This window comes from Lissotriton vulgaris, chromosome 5 (genome assembly GCF_964263255.1).
Source record: "Lissotriton vulgaris chromosome 5, aLisVul1.2, whole genome shotgun sequence".
Lineage (NCBI taxonomy): Eukaryota > Metazoa > Chordata > Amphibia > Caudata > Salamandridae > Lissotriton > Lissotriton vulgaris.
This window is the reverse complement of record NC_141693.1, coordinates 434,349,175-434,368,062: the sequence shown is the minus strand read 5'-3', so window position 1 is coordinate 434,368,062 and position 18,888 is coordinate 434,349,175. Positions and strand designations below refer to the sequence as shown.

The 18,888-nt window shown below is 46.6% G+C and overlaps 1 protein-coding gene across 3 annotated transcripts in view; it reads left to right on the top strand.

Moving 5' to 3' along the window:
- PAOX (polyamine oxidase) overlaps positions 1 to 18,888 on the top strand; it is a 747,166-nt gene that overhangs the window by 41,404 nt on the left and 686,874 nt on the right. The gene's annotated exons all lie outside the window — the stretch shown is intronic.

Here is an 18,888-nt window from a genome sequence, read left to right as displayed (position 1 = left end):
TGCAGAGTAGTGAGTAGTAGTGCAGAGTAGTGAGTAGTGAGTGCAGAGTAGTGAGTGGTGAGTAGTGAGTGCAGAGTAGTGAGTAGTGAGTGCAGAGTAGTGAGTGCAGAGTAGTGAGTGCAGAGTAGTGAGTAGTGAGTGCAGAGTAGTGAGTGCAGAGTAGTGAGTGCAGAGTAGTGAGTAGTGAGTACAGAGTAGTGAGTAAGTGCAGAGTAGTGAGTGCAGGGTAGTGAGTGCAGAGTAGTGAGTAGTGAGTGCAGAGTAGTGAGTGCAGAGTAGTGAGTGCAGAGTAGTGAGCGCAGAGTAGTGAGCGCAGAGTAGTGAGCGCAGAGTAGTGAGTGCAGAGTAGTGAGTGCAGAGTAGTGAGTGCAGAGTAGTGAGTGCAGAGTAGTGAGTGCAGAGTGCAGAGTAGTGAGTAGAGTGCAGAGTAGTGAGTGCAGAGTAGTGAGTAGTGAGTGCAGAGTAGTGAGTAGTGAGTGCAGAGTAGTGAGTAGTGAGTGCAGAGTAGTGAGTAGTGAGTGCAGAGTAGTGAGTAGTGAGTGCAAAGTGGTGAGTAGTGAGTGCAGACTAGTGAGTGCAGACTAGTGAGTGCAGACTAGTGAGTGCAGACTAGTGAGTGCAGAGTAGTGAGTGCAGAGTAGTGAGTAGTGAGTGCAGAGTAGTGAGTAGTGAGTGCAGAGTAGTGAGTAGTGAGTGCAGAGTAGTGAGTGCAGACTAGTGAGTGCAGACTAGTGAGTGCAGACTAGTGAGTGCAGAGTAGTGAGTGCAGAGTAGTGAGTGCAGAGTAGTGAGTGCAAAGTAGTGAGTAGTGAGTGCAGAGTAGTGAGTGCAGAGTAGTGAGTAGAGTGCAGAGTAGTGAGTGCAGAGTAGTGAGTAGTGAGTGCAGAGTAGTGAGTAGTGAGTGCAGAGTAGTGAGTAGTGAGTGCAGAGTAGTGAGTGCAGAGTAGTGAGTAGTGAGTGCAGAGTAGTGAGTGCAGAGTAGTGAGTAGTGAGTGCAGAGTAGTGAGTAGTGAGTGCAGAGTAGTGAGTGCAGAGTAGTGAGTGCAGAGTAGTGAGTGCAGAGTGCAGAGCAGTGAGTGCAGAGTAGTGAGTGCAGAGCAGTGAGTGCAGAGCAGTGAGTGAAGAGCAGTGAGTGCAGAGCAGTGAGTGCAGAGCAGTGAGTGCAGAGTAGTGAGTAGTGAGTGCAGAGTAGTGAGTAGTGAGTGCAGAGTAGTGAGTAGTGAGTGCAGAGTAGTAAGTGCAGAGTAGTGAGTGCAGAGTAGTGAGTGCAGAGTAGTGAGTAGTGAGTTTAGAGTAGTGAGTAGTGAGTTTAGAGTAGTGAGTAGTGAGTTCAGAGTAGTGAGTGCAGAGTAGTGAGTAGTGAGTGCAGAGTAGTGAGTAGTGAGTGCAGAGTAGTGAGTAGTGAGTGCAGAGTAGTGAGTGCAGAGTAGTGAGTAGTGAGTGCAGAGTAGTGAGTAGTGAGTGCAGAGTAGTGAGTGCAGAGTAGTGAGTGCAGAGTAGTGAGTGCAGAGTGCAGAGCAGTGAGTGCAGAGTAGTGAGTGCAGAGCAGTGAGTGCAGAGCAGTGAGTGAAGAGCAGTGAGTGCAGAGCAGTGAGTGCAGAGCAGTGAGTGCAGAGTAGTGAGTAGTGAGTGCAGAGTAGTGAGTAGTGAGTGCAGAGTAGTGAGTAGTGAGTGCAGAGTAGTAAGTGCAGAGTAGTGAGTGCAGAGTAGTGAGTGCAGAGTAGTGAGTAGTGAGTTTAGAGTAGTGAGTAGTGAGTTCAGAGTAGTGAGTGCAGAGTAGTGAGTAGTGAGTGCAGAGTAGTGAGTAGTGAGTGCAGAGTAGTGAGTGCAGAGTGCAGAGTAGTGAGTGCAGAGTAGTGAGTGCAGAGTAGTGAGTGCAGAGTGGTGAGTAGTGAGTGCAGAGCAGTGAGTGCAGAGCAGTGAGTGCAGAGCAGTGAGTGCAGAGTAGTGAGTGCAGAGTAGTGAGTAGTGAGTGCAGAGTAGTGAGTAGTGAGTGCTGAGTAGTGAGTGCAGAGTAGTGAGTAGTGAGTGCAGAGTAGTGAGTGCAGAGTAGTGAGTAGTGAGTGCAGAGGGCAGAGTAGTGAGTAGTGAGTGCAGAGTAGTGAGTGCAGAGTAGTGAGTGCAGAGTAGTGAGTAGTGAGTACAGAGTAGTGAGTAGTGAGTGCAGAGTAGTGAGTAGTGAGTGCAGAGTAGTGAGTAGTGAGTAGTGAGTGCAGAGTAGGGAGTGCAGAGTAGTGAGTAGTGAGTGCAGAGTAGTGAGTGCAGAGTAGTGAGTGCAGAGTAGTGAGTAGTGAGTGCAGAGTAGTGAGTAGTGAGTGCAGAGTAGTGAGTAGTGAGTGCAGAGTAGTGAGTGCAGAGTAGTGAGTAGGGAGTGCAGAGTAGTGAGTGCAGAGGGCAGAGTAGTGAGTAGTGAGTGCAGAGTAGTGAGTGCAGAGTAGTGAGTGCAGAGTAGTGAGTGCAGAGTAGTGAGTAGTGAGTGCAGAGTAGTGAGTGCAGAGGGCAGAGTAGTGAGTGCAGAGTAGTGAGTGCAGAGTAGTGAGTAGTGAGTGCAGAGTAGTGAGTAGTGAGTGCAGAGTAGTGAGTAGTGAGTGCAGAGTAGTGAGTAGTGAGTGCAGAGTAGTGAGTAGTGAGTGCAGAGTAGTGAGTAGCGAGTGCAAAGTAGTGAGTAGTGAGTGCAGAGTAGTGAGTGCAGAGTGCAGAGTAGTGAGTAGAGTGCAGAGTAGTGAGTGCAGAGTAGTGAGTGCAGAGTAGTGAGTAGTGAGTCCAGAGTAGTGAGTAGTGAGTGCAGAGTGGTGAGTAGTGAGTGCAGAGTAGTGAGTGCAGAGTAGTGAGTGCAGAGTAGTGAGTGCAGACTAGTGAGTAGTGAGTCCAGAGTAGTGAGTAGTGAGTGCAGAGTGGTGAGTAGTGAGTGCAGAGTAGTGAGCAGAGTGAGTGTGCAGAATGCAGAATAGTGAGTGCAGACTAGTGAGTGCAAAGTAGTGAGTGCAGAGTGAGTGTGCGGAATGCAGAATAGTGAGTGCAGAGTGAGTGTGCAGAGCAGTGAGTGCAGGTGCAGAGTGGTGTGTAATGTTGAGTGCAGAGTGCTGTGTATTGGCAATGTAAATGACAATGCCATTTATTTCTGATTTAAAGAAAAAAAAAGAAATGTCATGAGCAATGCCAATAGCTCTACCTTTAATGATGCCGAGATCATTGCATTGCAAATGCTTGTTCTCCTCTGATTCTGTGTGATCTTGGGCAGCGCTGTACTTTTTTATGCTTAGTTTTTCTACCCGGGTAGTGAAACAACTGATCTGTAAATTCTATTTGCATGTGATATTACCTCCTCCCTCTGACAAGAATTCACAACAGGTTCTTACAATAAATGAAAAGAAAAGCCTGTATAGAAATATTTATATCTTTATATTTTCAAGATGCGTTCAAAGTGCTTCATAAATGGCTGTCAATATCATAGTAAAAAAGTGCAACATGTGACAATAGTGAATAGTGCTCATGTGACATATACAATAGTGATTTCCAATATAGACAATTTATACAGATATATACAAAGTTGACTTTCAAAATAGGCCGTCCATTAATATTGATTTACAGAATCTCATGTGTTTCTTGTCAATTCTATTGGTTTTCTGGAGTATTGGGGCCAATTGAAAAGATGCTGACGTTTCGACCCTTCGCGTGCCAAGGTGAAAAAGGTTGCAGCGGGTCTTTCTCAAGACAGGTGTACCAAGCACGACAGTCCTGGAGTTCAAGTGCAGCTCTTTTCCGGAACGCTGCAGTGCAGCATTCCGGAAAAGAGCCATGAATCGTTTGGACGATTTTCTTCACGTCTTCGGATTTGAGGACTCTATTTCAGTCCAGTCCAGGTGACTTATCTGCACTTGAACTCCAGGACTGTCGTGCTTGGTACACCTGTCTTGAGAAAGACCCGGTGCGACCTTATTCCCCTTGGCACGCGAAGGGTCGAAAGGTCGACATCTTTTCAATTGGCCCCAATACTCCAGAAACCCAATAGAATTGACAAGAAACACATGGGATTCTGTAAATCTGTATTAATGGACGGCCTCTTTTGAAAGTCAACTTTTTTGTATATCTGTATAAATTGTCTATATTGGAAATAACTATTGTACATATTGTATATGTCACATGAGCACTATTCACTATTGTCACATGTTGCACTTTTTTACTTTGATATTGACAGTCATTTATGAATCACTTTGAAAGCATCTTGAAAATATAACAATATAAATAGTTCTATACAGGCTTTTCTTTTCATTTATTGTAAGAACCTGGTGTGAATTCTTGTCAGAGGGAGGAGGTAATATCACATGCAAATAGAATTTACAAATCAGTTGTTTCACTACCCGACAGAACCAACTTTTTCTTTATTCATTATTCACCCAGGTTCTGAGGGACACGGGGTTAACCCCAGTTTTTTCTTGAAATAGTTTTTCTACCCAGCCACTAATCCTTGCCCAAGTTGTTGGCTGTGTTCCAGACATAGTCCTGAACAGTTCTGACAGGTTTTCTTTTGCCTAACTCATGTATTGCACCATCAAGTTCTTGAGACCAGTCACGCAGTCAACCACATCCTTTTGTGGAGACTTTTAGGCCCCTTCACACCCCTCTCTGACTGGGTGAGTGGGCCCTGCACTGGGTTTCCATACAGAATATCAAAGGTACCAGGCCCTACTCCCATCTACAGGGCATGAAAAGATCTCACTTCCTCTTGAGCTTTTTCTGGCAGATTTCCCGTCATGCTCTTCAGTGGGTTGTTAAACTGCTCCAGCAAAGCATTGGTTTGTGAGTGGTATGCTGTGGAGAAGTGGTATGTCACACCAGCCTGCTTCCACATCTCTCTCATGTAAAAAAAGATGAAGTTGTTTACCCGGTCAGATATTAGCATCCTTGGAAGTTCAACACTAGAAAAGATCCACAAGAGAGCTCTTGCTATCACCTTTGCAGTCATGCTGCTCATAGGTACTGCTTCAGGGTACCTGGTGGCGTGATCCACTACAAAGAAGATATACTTGTTGCTTCACTGTGAGGGAGAGGGTCGAATGGACCAACTATGTCCATTCCCACCTGCTCAAATGGAAGACCTAAAACTGGTAGAGACACAAATGGTGCCTTAGTACTCTCTCCAGGCTTACTCAACTGACAAGCTGGACGGGTGCTACAGAACCTCTCTCTGTCTCTGCACATCCCTGGCTAGTAGAACAGAGGGCCCAAACTACCCTGGGTTTTCTAATTCCCAGGTGTCCTTCTAAGGGCACTGCATGTGCCAGTGGCAACAGGAAGTTCCACGCACTAATGGAACCACTATCCTCTTGCTAGTCCCTGGCTCAGGATTTACGTGTTTACTATAGAGAAGACCATCCTCCCAGCCAACAGAGTTTTTCGACCACTCCTTGACTGATCTGTTTTTGGGCTTCCTTCTGAAGTCTCACAAGAGTATGGCACACCTCCTGTGCCTTGTGGAAATCGTCCAGGGTAAGTCCCAAGCAGCTAACCAACCCTGTTGCTCCCGATGCGACTCAGACTCCAGCAACTGGTGTGCTTCCGGAGCCTCATCCTTCCGGCTATCTGGAGCCCACTTTGAGACTGAAATGCAACCTGTGCTGTGGTTAACACAGCTGAAGTTGTACAAGCCATTAAGGCTTCTGGTCCTGGAACCAGACCACGGGCAATCAAATCATTGCCCATGAAACACCCACCTCCTTGCTTTTCTTTTACCCTGACATTAATCACGGCCGCCTTGCCACTGAGCTGAATCTCAACCCTGACAATTGGATACTCCATGCCTTCTCCACTGTTTACCAAACCTGTATCCTTTGTTCCAGGGATCACCTACTCAAGCTTAATGGGCCTCCCAGTGCTGAAGGCTCCAGTATCCCTCAGTGCAGGCAGTTTTCCCCCATTGATACTAACTTCCTGCACAAATCCAATTGTGTTAGGATGAATTTGCTTCAGAACATATGGGTCCCTTTCCTAAATGTTCATAGATACTGGTTCAAGCACAACCGGTCCCTCTCAGGTACCTACACCCACGTGTAACATACTTGCTATAACAGGTGTCGCAGAGTCAAGCTTGTTCTCTTGACAAGCTCTTTTAAAATGTCCCACCTGGTGGCACTTGAAGCAAGTTACCAACTTGGACTTCTGAGGATGTCCTTACCTTCCCATCTCTTGATGCTTCTTTCCGCATATACTATTATAATGACCATCATTCCTGGGCCCGCCTCGAGTCTCATGAGAATTACCCTGACCCTTACTCTCCCGTTTAGAATCAGTCAGTTGAGAGTTCTTCACCCCTGGTGGCTTAGAACTGTGCTGCTCTGGCCCTTTGTGAATCCGGTTAGCTAACCACTTCTCACATAACCCTGCAAGTTTTGTTGAATCTCTTTCTGTCAGGTCAGTCAGATATTGCTTCCGAGGAGTAGAGATTCCCCTTTGAATTTCTTAGTCCCTATCAGCTGGTTAAGGGACTGAAAATTCTTGGCCTCCATCCCTTTTACCCTCTCATTGCAGTCACACAATACACCATGAATCCAAGTCTCAAATGGAACACCATCTCCTCTCTTGCAGTCACAGAATCTCTGCAGGAATTGAGCTGGCTTTGGTCAAAACCTCCTAATCAGAGCTTCCTTCATTTGCTCATAGACCATCTGGTCTGCCACAGGTATTTTCTCAATTATGGCTGTCCCGTCTATTAAGGCAGCTGCCATAGGCACTACATTTAAGGCCTGCACCTTACAGGTGACTTTAAAGCTCTCAAACCATTCCAAAATATCCTGACCTTCCACGTACAGATCTTTTAGAACCATGTCCACCACCTGGCCTGTATTGAATGTAAAGCCACTTATCTCAGATGGAGTTGTCAGTGGTGCCATCCTAAGTTTCTCTCTTTTAATTGTTTCTACTCTCTTTCTTTCTGTTTCTCCTCCCTATCATAACTTCTCTTCCCAGGCTCATTCCTCCTGTTTCTCTGCCTTCTCTCCTGTTGTTCCCCGTGAGCTAGCTGTCTTTCTCATCATCCTCAGCCTTAGCTTTCTGAATTTCCCACTGCTAGCTCAGCGTCTTCTATACTCAACCAGCCAACTTTTTTCTATTAAAAAAATGTTTTATTTCTAACACTACACTTTGAAAGCAATATTATGACAGATAGAGGCAATAATACATTTACCCTTGAGGTCAGGGCTCTAGTGTTTTGCTAGCAATCCCTGCCCTACCCGCTCTTCGTAATGGGGTAGGGGTTATTACCCATTTACTGGTGGCCTCATCCAGGGAATGCTTACTGGTGGGCCTTAAATATAAATTCCACTCCAACTCCTAGCAAAGTAGTCAAAAGTGTCTTGGCGCTGCAGCGCCCGTAGCAGCAAGTCCCCCAGAACCTGATAGACCCGTAACCCTACTTACCCACTGCAGCAGCGAGGGGGCTTGCAGTGTCTCAGAAAGTGACCCTACCACAGGCAGTAACTATGTTTTGGTCCTGTTCGGAGAGGCTGGTGTGTGTGGGAAGTGGAGCAGCACCATGCACGCAGGCTCCTCACAGGAACTTTGGTATCGGCAGTCCCTCATGGCATACAGGGTTAAGTGTAACACTGCAGCCCAAGGTCCCGGCTCTCGCCTCTTTATAGTCAGGATGACTGCTGCATCTCCTTGAATATGGTGGGGTCGTCGCTAGGCTCCACAGAGGCTTCGTATGATTTCATGGCGGCCTTTCTGGGATGCAGGATTGCAGGAACCGGAACTGCATAGGCTTCACTCGCCCCTGATGGCACACTGTTCACGTCCATCTTCGCAGTTACCCTCACCTGGCATATGGAGGTCATCGACTGGAATCTGCACTCAGGCAATAACTCATATGTGCACACACTTTGCTAGCACACACATTCCCTATGCACATGCTACACAAACACTTCACCCTTCATGTATTTTACTTCTCACAAGTAGACATACACCCAGTACATGCATTCACCGCCTAAACACTGAACAGCAGTACATCCCTCATGTTATGTACTCCACGCAGGTATACATACACCCAATACATTCACTCAGCATGCACATACTGCCCAGCACTGCTTTATACCTGCACTATACACTTCCCAGGCACACACACAACCAACGTAAAGTCAACTTTCCTGCACTGTGCAGCACTTTATATCCAACTGATGTAGGCCAAGTGGTGAGCTAAGCACACAGCAGTGGAACTAGAAAAAAAGGTGAGTGAGCTGGTATTAAAAAGGACCTGTTCTCCAGTATTAGGGTGTCTTTCATAGATTAACATGCTTGAATAATTCCCCGTCGTCGAAGTGGGAGTCCCACGGTACATAAAATAGTAGTAAGAAACATATATACATAAAGTACATATACATATGTAAATATATAAATAAAAATATATACATTAAAAAATATATATAAAGATATAAGATTTTTCATAAAACTTCAAAGTACCATAGAACAGCATTGACTCATGAAATGAAATGAAATGAAAATGCGTTTTGTAAAGCGCAGATAGTTGCCCGGAGGCGTCCAAGAGCTGTGACTAAGAGGTGTTCTTACAGTTGGGTGGATAGCACAGAGGATGAAGAGGGCCTATTTATTAAACAAAAAGGTTTTCAGTTGTTTCCTGAAGGAAGTTAGGTCAGGATTGGACCTTAAGTGGGGGGGAGAGTGTTCCACAACCTGGCCACATTTAGGGTGAAAGAACGGCCTCCCGCTCTAGTCCCTTTGACCTTGGGCACGATAGCAAGAAATGCATTGGCTGAACGCAGCTGTCTGCTAGGAAGGTACGGGGTGATTAAAGGGAGATTAATTGCTGGAGCTGTTTCCCAGAATGACTGATGGGCAATACAGAGGGACTTAAAGCTAATCCTGTCCCTAACAGGGAGCCAGTGCAGTGTTTTCAGTTCAGATCTAGCAGAAAGCCTACGGGGAATTTGCAGTAGGGTACGGGCCGCACAGTTTTGAATAACTTGCAGTTTCCGCAATGTGGAGTCGGGGGCTCCAAGATAAAGTGCGTTTCCAAAATCTAGCCTAGAGTGGATCAGTCCCTGTACGACGGTTTGTTTGGTCTTGAATGGTAACAGGGGGAGTATCCCCCTTAACATTCTGAGAAGGCCAAAACAGGTGGCCGATAGCTTGATGGCCTGATAGTCTAACGTTAGGGACCTATCCAGCCAAATGCCCAAGCTCTTAATGGCATTTTTGGGAGCTGGAGGGGGACCCAGGCAGGCTGGCCAAATCGGGCCCACCGAGGATGGAGGCGAGCGTCCCAACAGCATGACCTCTGTCTTGTCCCCATTAAGTTTGAGACAAGACAGGGTCATCTAGCTGTTCACTTCGCTCAGGCAACCTGCCAGATCCACCATGGCCGCAGAGCCCTCGGCCCGCGTCAGAGAGACCACTAGCTGGGTATCGTCCGCATAGGTAATGATCTTAATACCATATGGACGGACGATCCCAGCCAGCGGCCTCATATAGACGTTAAACAACGTCGGGCGAAGCGAGGAGCCCTGCCGGACCCCACAGCCCAAAGGTCTGCTGGTGGAGGTGGTATTTCCCTCAAAAACCTGAAAGGTTCTTTCACTCAGGAATGACCTGATCCATTTCAACGCTCCCCCCTAAATTCCAAAGTCATAGAGACGCTGCAATAAGATTTCATGATTCACCGTGTCAAAAGCAGCACTTAGATCGAGGAGGATGACTGCCGCCGATCCTCCTCAATCTAAGATTCTTCTAGTTTCCTCCAGAACTGCCAGCAAAGCAGATTCCGTCCCATGTTTGGGGCGCAAACCCGTCTGTGAAAGGTCAAGCAACTGATTGTTTTCTAGAAAATAAGTCAAGAGACTGTTGATGTATTTCTCTAGTATCTTGCTGACCCAGGGGAGCAGGGAAATGGGACGATAATTACTGAAGTTATTTATGTTCATTTTGGGTTTCTTCACGAGTGCCCTCACTCTAGCCTCTTTCCATGCTGGTGGGACCGTGTTAGTGGAGATTGAGGCATTAAGTACCTCCAACATAACAGGAAGGATAGTGTGGCTAACGGCCATTAGGGAACTCGGAGGTGCAGGATCACAGGGAGAGCCTGATTTTACTTGCTTCATTAAAGTAGCAAGTAGGTCCGGGTGTAGAAGAGGGAGCTCAGCCAGCACAGATGACAGATTGCCTTGTTTATCCTGCTTAGAGTTTGCCAAGATGTCTACTGGAGCATTTGAAATGGTGTTTGAAAATGATGAGTATATGAGATCCAATTCGTTGTAAAAAAAAGTCCGCTAGATCATTACAGCGAGCTTGTAAGTCTTCACTATTTACGGGGGGCTGAGGAAGTTTAGTAAGACTCTTTACAATCCGGTAGATCTCCTTAGAGTTAGAGCTGGCTTCGGAGATTTTTTGTGTGTAGTACAGGGTTTGAGCTTTCTTTATCTCCTTCTTGTAATCACTGATGGATTTTCTGTACATAATTTTATCTGGGTCTGTGTAACCCAGACGCCATTTCCTCTCTAGCCTCTTACACTTGCGTTTGAGGTCCCTAAGCTCCTCCGAATACCAAGGGGCCGAGGTCCTAGATCTTTTTGCCAGGGTTTTCCTAACGGGTAGTATTATGTTCAGTGATGTAGTTATCCAGTTGTTGAATTCATCATTAGCTACCAAGAGATCTGCGTTGATGGGTGGTATTGTGGCTTGTAACTCATCGACCCACTTGTCAAGTGAAAGTTTGGACCAGTTTCGTGCATCCCGTAGCCCTGGTGTCAATGCGAGGGGTTTGTGAGTGTTCCAAATAAGAGGGACTAAGCAATGGTCAGTCCACGGGAGCGCAGTGGGAGACTCTGCCTTCGAATCAGGGCAGTTACTGAATACAGGATCAAGCAAGTGCCCTTTAGTATGTGTGGGAAGTGAGACAAGCTGAGCTAACTGTAACGCAGAAAAGTCAGCGATTAACTCTTGAGCCGTGTGGTCCCCAATGACATCAAAGTGCATATTCAAATCGGCCAACAGTATGAAATTAGCAGCGGTGGCAGCGAGATCTGCGACTACTGAGGGCAAAGAGCACAGGAACCGTTTGACCGGTCCCGGAGGACGATAGATCAGTGCTCCAGAAAAGCTAATGTTTGGCGAAAGCTCCAGACTAAAGGACATGCTTTCGCAGTCCAAAAAGGGGCTGGGGGAGCAGCGGCAGATATAATGATCTTTAAATATTATTGCTAATCCACCGCCTTTCCCAGTTGAGCGGTCTATCCTTGCTATTTGATATCCCTGTGGCAGTGCTTGTATTATGTCGGGTTCTGAATGCGGAGTCAGCCATGTCTCAGTGAGAAAAAATATATCCGGGTTTAACTCGTCAAGTAACAAGGATAATTATATTTGATGTTTAGGCAGAGACCTGCAATTGAGAAGAAACATCTTGTAGATATGCTGGGTCTTAGTGGTGGAAATAGCTTTAAAATAGATGTTACAATGCTGACATTGAGGTGACAAGTTTAGAGGGTGGTAAGAGTGATTACATAATACCTTTGCTAGAGGTCGCAGGCTGAGTAACTCGTTGGAGCTGTATCCCCTTAAATAACCTGTAAAAGGGGCAGGGATTGTGGCCCCTGGTCCCGTCCTGTCGCGGACGGGCGCAGACAGGCTTACCTTTGGCGAGCCTTCGGCGTGCCGCCGTCGCGCCCGCTGCGCCCGCCCGCTGCGCCCGCCAGCTGCGCCCGCCCGCTGCGCGGACGGGACGACATCATCTTTTTATTCAATCTAGAGGTGGGTGGGAGGCGTCCAACAGCTCGAGCGCAACCCTTAATCCCCCCAATATGGCGTCCTAGAGCCCTGCCTCCCACAGCGTCAACACTAAATCTGCTGCGCTGGGAGCGGGATCAAATGCGGCAGAAACTGACTGGAGTCTTCAGAGTTCTTAAAAGTTATAAGGTAACAGAAGTGTGAACAGAAATTAAAATGCACACAGTTAAAACAATACAACCCCCGGCTTCCGCCTCAGGGGTACGTACATGCTAGTACTCAGCGCACTCGCGCCTTAGTGCCGTTATTTATACCTGGGCGGGCGGGAGGCGTCCAACAGCTCGAGCGCAACCCTTAATCTCCCCAATATGGCGTCTTAGAGCCCTGCCTCCTACAGCGTCAACACTAAATCTGCTGCGCTGGGAGCGGGATCAAATGCGGCAGAAACTGACTGGAGTCTTCAGAGTTCTTAAAAGTTATAAGTTAACACAAGTGTGAACAAAAATTAAAATGCACACAGTTAAAACAATACAATCCCCGGCTTCCGCCTCAGGGGTACGAACACGCTAGTAATCCATAGAAAGCATAAGGGAGTATCACTTTACTAACATATCATTGTCATTGTTTGCTCCATATTCCAGCCAATCAGGCTGTAGCACCCTCTAGAACCTTCTCCTTAGAAGCTCAGGCCCTCAGGTTTTCATACCGCACGTCGTGTGAAGGGACTCTCCCTGAGCTCTGCTCAGTTTTTCTTCTTCTAATCTTCAAAATCTTCTACAATATGTCTTCTTCAAAAAAATCTTTGTTCCGGCCGTGTGCTGCCTGTGGAAAACTTTGCCTTTTTTCTGAGGACCCCATTAAGAAATGCATCTATTGCTTATATCCGGATCATGAGATGAGGAATTGCAAGTTGTGCAGGACTTTTTCAACAAAGACTTTAAAGGATAGAGAGGCCCTTCTCCTTCTGTGGCTACGGAAGTTGAAGACTTCAGACAACCCTGTGCCTGATGTGGAGAGTGTGTCTTCCCATCATTCTAAGACCACTCTTAAACGTGGGTGTGAGACTGAGATTCCTTCTCCTTTTCTCAAAAAGAAGAAGCTGTCTGTGGATCAAAATCCTGTTTCCCCACGGAGTCTGTCGGCCTCCACGCCTACGGGACCTAGTTCTCTGGCGTCGCAGACTCCTGCTGTGTACTTTTCCTCTAAAAAAGGTGCCAGCCCGTCGACGGACTTGTCGACGCGCTCGACGTCAATGACGACAAATCGTTGACGCCATCTCCACATCGACGACAACCTGCTCTATGTCGACAAAAACGACATCTTCTGCCTCATCGTCGACTGTTCTAGAGGTTCGGCCTATCTCGTCGACGATCAAGAGCACTAAAAAAAAGACCACGTTGTCGACGGCTCCTCAAAAACAACACTCGTCGCCGAAGACATTGTCGACACGTACTCGTCTCGTCGGCGGTATCCTTGCCGTCGACGGTGGCTCTGTTGATGTCGAAGACCCCGTCGACGCCAGCCCCGCCAGTTCCATCGTCGTTGACAAAGACCTCGTCGACGATGCATTTTTCGTTGGCGACTGCAACCACCTTCACAGTGGCAACCGCTACAACCGCTGTCTCTTCCCAAAAACGACGACCAGTTCCAATGGTTTTGAGCCCTTTGCAGCCTTCCGCAAGGCTGCCTGCTCAACTGTTTGCCTCCGACGGATCGGATGCAGATGACAACGTTCGGGCTGCACATAGCCCGTCTGAACTACATATAAAATGCCAGGACTATGATGATGATGATGATGATGATGATGATGATCTAGAGTCTCATGTCTCCATTGCTGATAATGATGATGACAATGATGGCGAACAAAGAGTTCCTATGGCTCAGTTGCCAATTTCATTAATATCAAACCTGCAATATATGCTGGAAGATTATAATCGTTGCTTTCCACCCTCTACGCAGGCCTCTCCACCAACATCAACACCAGTATCAGTTCTGATTGCACTGGTTCAGTTTCCAGTTTCTCAGGACACTGATGAGGATGATCATAATATGGACCAGGATGACAACGCTGTTCTCACAGATTGGGACAATGATCAAGCTCCTACTCCATCCCCTCCTCCCGATTCCCCTCTGGCATCTCCTCCAGTGGATATAGGAGGGTTCCACCTCTTAATGGAAAGGGCGGCAAAACGTTTTCACTTGCCTTTGGTCACCAGGCAAGAGGATTGCTACCTCTATGATTCCAAGAATCAACCTTTGAAACAAGTACACGCATCCCAATTATAGACTTTATTTGGCAAGAAGGTCTAAAACTTATGCAGCGCCCCAATTCAGTTCCGGCTGTATTGCCACGCCTCGACAAAAAATATAGGCCGCCTGACAATTCACCTGCCTGCCTTGTTTCCCAACCAAAGCCGGACTCTGTCATTTACGCAGGCTGCACAAAAGATATCTTGTAATCCAGCTTCTCCGTTAACATCCCCGCCTGACCAAGAGTGGTGCCGCCTGGATACCATCGTGAAAAGGTTTTCCACCATGTCTGCGACTACAGTACGGGCGGCAAATTCCTTGGCCATCCTGGGACGGTATGACCGACAGATGTGGTCAGAGATGTCTGCTTTTCTTGACCTTATTCCTGAATCATTCAAGGCGGAAGCCATGAAGATCCTACAGGAGGGCGAAAAAATTACATCTGAAATTATTGAATGCGCAATTGACATTTCCTTTATAGGATTCAGACAGCTGGCAGGAGCTGCAGTCTTGAGGAGGCAGGGCTGGCTGAAGGCCACATCCTTTCGACCTGAGGTTCAGGCCAGAGTACTTGACATGCATTTTGATAGGGAATCCCTCTTCGGCAAACATGTGGATGACACCTTGGAGTCCATCAAGAAGGATATGGACACTGCCCGTGCCGTAGGATCACTCCAATATCGGAAACGGCCATTTCGTGGAGCGCGCGGTCGAGGCTCCTCATCCTCCTTTCGGGGCTCTTCCTCTCAATACTGCTCCTATAATGACAACAGACAGCGTTACTCGAACCAGAATCAGCCAAGACAAACTGATTCTAGACAGTACAGAAGAAAATCAACATACAGGGGAGGCAATTCCTCTAAAAAACAATGAATTTTTAAAACTCAAGATTCATCCTACTGCGAAGATTGGAGGTTGAATCTCTCAATACTCCTTCAATTGGTCAAAAATAACGTCAGATCGTTGGATCTTGGACGTAGTTTCAAAGGGCCACTCACTAGAATTTGTCAAGTTTCCTCCCAACCGCCCTCCGAAAGGTCCCCCTCCGGCACATTTGAAGGAACTGTTTGAACAAATTACTGTTATGATCCAAAAAGGAGCAGTCGAAGTGGTTCCCCGATCACAACAGGGGACAGGTTTTTATTCCTGATTTTTTTATTATCAGAAAGAAATCAGGAGAGTGGCGCCCGATATTGGACCTAAGAGCACTCAACAAGTACATAAAGTCTCAGACCTTTCGCATGCTGACTGACAGAAATTTACAGTTCCTAAATCCCAGAGAGTTCCTCTCTACAATCGACCTCCAAGACGCATATTTTCATGTGCCAATACACCAGAGACACAGAAAATACCTTTGCTTCACAGTAGTCTCAAAACACTTTAAATTCAAGGTCTTACCTTTCGGCCTTCGTTCTGCTCCACGAGTATTTACAAAGATCATATCCCCGGTGGCAGCTTATCTACGCCTGCAAGGCATACAAATTTACCCCTACTTAGAAGACTGCCTGATAAAGGCTCCAACCTTTCTCGCAGCAAGACAACACACTCAAACTTGCCTGTCAGTCTTCAAGAACTTAGGTCTTTCAATCAATCACGACAAATCGAAAGTCCTTCCGGAACAGAAAAAGGTTTTTCTGGGAGCATTGATAGACACAAAACTGGCAAAGGCGTTTGTTTCAATGGAACGCCAAGTACGCATCTCCAAATTGGTGGATCTTCTACGATAAAAATGGTCGGTTTCAGTCCGAACATTGAAATCCTTTCTGACCATGAACTCATCTTGCATTCCGTTGATCCCCAACTGCAGGTTGCATATGAGAGTAAATCAGGAAGAATGAGACAAACAATGGCTACAGGTCTCAGGCATGTTCAACAACATAATCTCATTGACGCCTCGGATACAAGTAGCATTGGACTGGTGGGCTCACCGTCCCAATGTCGCAACAGGACGCTCTCTTCTAGAGACAGCTCCCACACTTACCCTTACCACAGACGCCTCCTTGGAGGGTTGGGGCGCACACCTCCAAGGACTGTCCATCAACGGCAAATGGACTGTGGTCCAACGCAAGTGGCACATCAACAGTCTAGAGCTCTTGGCCATTTTCCTCGCTCTAAAGTCCTTCCATCTCCTAGTCGAAGGAGAGTCAGTGTTAGTGCGCACAGACAACACCACCAGTATGCACTACATAAACAAGCAAGGAGGTACGAGATCACGGCTGCTCTCCAAGCAGGCACAGCAAATCTGGGAATGGGCAATAAAACATCGAGTCCAATTGACTGCTGTTCACGTACCGGGCATCTCCAACGCCCTTGCAGACTCTCTCAGCAGAACTACAACCGGCAACCATGAGTGGGAGCTACACCAGCCAACTCTAGAGTATATTTTTCGCCTGTGAGGCCAGTCAGACCTGGACCTTTTTGCGACTCCACTCAATCGCAAATGCCTACACTATGCAAGCTGGCATACCCACAAAGGGTCGAGCGGGAATGCATTTTAGATCAATTGGTCGAGAAAATTTGCATACGCTTTTCCGCCGATCCATCTCCTGCCTCGCCTCCTGCACAAGATGAGATCACAGCCATGTCACATCCTGCTAATTGCGCCCAGGTGGCCGCGTCGACCATGGTTCACAGACCACCTTCTCCTCTCTCAGTGCCCACCAATAACTCTTCGTCCACTGCCTCAGCTTCTCACCATGAATCACGGACGAATTTGCCAACCAGACCCGGCGTCTCTCCAGCTCACCGCTTGGAACCTGAGCACCTTGAGTTTGCCCATTTAACTATCACACCTGACTGTAGGGAGGTCCTAGCTCATGCACGAGCTCCTTCCACCATCAAGACTTATAAATTAAAATGGAAGCACTTTTGTATTTGGTGCCACTCAGTAGCCATTTACCCTATGCTCGCTACCCCTGAGCAAATCCTACCTTTCTTCCTCCTCCTGGCGAGATCAGACCTTTCTCATTCCACTCTGAAGGTCTTCCTGGCTGCGATTTCTCGCTTCCGACACGATGGTTCCACATCTCTATACTCCTCTCGGATAATTCGTCAGTTCTTTAAAGGCTTATTCAGGATGTTTTCGCCCTCATGGCGCCTGAATCTCGTATTGGCCCAGCTTCTCAAGCCTCTATTTGAACCTATCCACTCAACGGATTTGAAATTCCTTACTTGGAAGGTTTCCCTCCTACTTGCATTTACGTCCTCCCGGCAAGTGAGTGCACAAGCGTTTACCATTCAACCCTTTTTTTACAGTTTTCAAAGAACGCTGTCATACTACGTACAAACCCAAAGTTTATAACAAAGGTTCCTTCGTACTTCCACCTTAATGAACCTGTGATACTTAAAACTTTCTTCTCTAACCTTCAGTCTCCTGCTGAGCGTACTCTTCATTTGCTTGACCTCAAGCGATGCCTTAACTTCTATATCCAACGTACTGCAGCATTTCGAAAGTCAGACCAACTCTTTGTGGCATATGGGCGGATGCGCAAGGGACATCTGGTCACCAAGCAGACCATCACCCACTGGATTTCTTCTGCCATTTCCTACTGCTATCAACGGGCTGGCAAGCCTCTTTCTTCTCCGGTGAGAGCACATTCGACTAGAGCAGTAGCATCCTCTACTGCCCTGTTTGCTGGAGTGCCTCTGCATCAGATCTGCAGGGCGGCAACGTGGTCCAGCAGACACACGTTCACGAAGCACTACTGTCTGGAGACAGCTACCGCTGCAGACACTGCTGTGGGTCAAGCGGTGCTATGAAATCTCTTCAAATTAAGGTGAGCCTCTGTTGCTTCCCGCCTCCTGTCATAAAAGGTTTTCTTATGTATATATATGTATATATATATTTACGTGTTATAACAATATGTTGCTATATGATTGCATTTTCATTAGTTACCTTTTATGATACTTATGGTTATTGCTTACTGCTTTCTATTCTTATTCAAGCATGTGAATCTATGAAAGACACCCTAATACTGGAGAAGAACAAAAGTTACTTACCTGTAAACTGTGGTTCCCCAGTATTGGTGTCTTTCATAGATTCACATGCGACCCACCCTTCCTCCTCTCAGAGGCTCTCTTCTCCTCATGCACTCTATGGTCACCCTTCTGCTACGAAAATCTGAGGGCCTGAGCTTCTGAGGAGAAGGTTCTAGAGGGTGCTACAGCCTGAATGGCTGAAATATGGGCCAAACAATGACAATGATATGTTAATAAAGTGATACTTCCTTAAGCTTTCTATGAGTCAATGCTCTTTTATGGTACTTTGAAGTTTTATGAAAAATCTTATATCTTTATATATATTTTTTAATGTATATATTTGTATTTATATATTTACATATGTATATGTACTTTATGTATATATGTTTCTTACTACTATGTTATGTACCATGCGACTCCCACTTCGACGACGGGGAATTATTCAAGCATGTGAATCTATGAAAGACACCAATACTGGAGAACCACAGTTTACAGGTAAGTAACTTTTTTTCTTCTCTCCTACTCAGGGCTCGAAAAATAATAAAAATTGCACTAGACCTGCAGGTCTAGTAATGTCAAACATATACTTTACCTAACTGAAACACACTTGACCACTGACTCTGAAAGCCTAGCAAATGTGGCAAATTAACAAGATTTAAAAGCTGTGAGTAATAAAGATGTCTTTAAATCTTGCTATCTTGTCACATTTGCTCTGCTTTTAGAGGCAGAGGTCTAGTGTCAGTTTGTCTTCCTACTCACCAGAAAGGGCGAGTAGGACCTACAAATAGCTCGTTCTAATTGAATTTTGCTCACAAATATGAGTGGGCAAGTGGATTTTTTGAGCCCTGTTACTGATCACTACACAACGTGCTGCCATCCCCATGCTTGTGCTGCTTAACTCCTGGTGAAGGCAAAAGCCTTCCACTACTA